Here is an 846-nt window from a genome sequence, read left to right on the forward strand (position 1 = left end):
CCCTGTCTGTGTCTCTGTGGTTTTCGAGGGATGATTGGCGCCACCTGCTGGCAGAGGATCATATTTGCAGAGAGAGGATGCCAATCATATGCCAGCTTTATCCCGTCTGCTTGTGTTATAGAGGGGGATTGATAGTTGGTGGCTGGTTGACCCTGCTATAGGCTGGTTTGCTCTATGCAGTGCTTGTTTACTGCTGTAGAGGGTTCATTAGCCTATATTGCTCTGTAGGTGCCCTAGCACCTTGTGACTTCACTGGCTACATGCTGCTTCCAGGTCAGAGTCTCATTGGATGATAATTGCATCACCTCTTGGAGGCACATGAGTGTGAAATGTGTTGCTTAGCCCAACAGGGAAATGTAAGTGGCCAGCTGGCCAATTGTCGCTGGTGGTGAACAGGCTGGAGATCCCAAATATATAAATGCAGTGCTGCCAGATCGCTGTGCGAATAAATGGCAGTGCTGCTATATCTGCAGTCCCAGCATTCCTTACTATTGGAGGCTTCTGACCCTGATGAAGGACCTCTGATCACCTGAAATGTGACGGCCTGGTAATGGAGATCCGGGGGCATAAACAGCGGGCATTTGGGGTCTACAGATTCTGCAGGTTGGAAGTCTTTCCTTTAGGTTGTTGTGTGATTGGGCTTTACAGTTCCACTCAGTGCAAGTGTATGGGTCAGGCCTGACTGATGGGAATCCATAGGTTCTCTTAAATAATAAATCCGACCTGTGGCGCCTTGAGGTGCTGCTAATTTTGGGGTGCTTGACAAGAAAAACAACCCACAAATGTCCCTGACGTGGCAACAAACTCCAGGGGTAACCTGACACTTGGTCCCCACACCCCAACATC

The sequence above is a fragment of the Pyxicephalus adspersus genome, chromosome 7 (assembly GCF_032062135.1).
Source record: "Pyxicephalus adspersus chromosome 7, UCB_Pads_2.0, whole genome shotgun sequence".
NCBI lineage: Eukaryota > Metazoa > Chordata > Amphibia > Anura > Pyxicephalidae > Pyxicephalus > Pyxicephalus adspersus.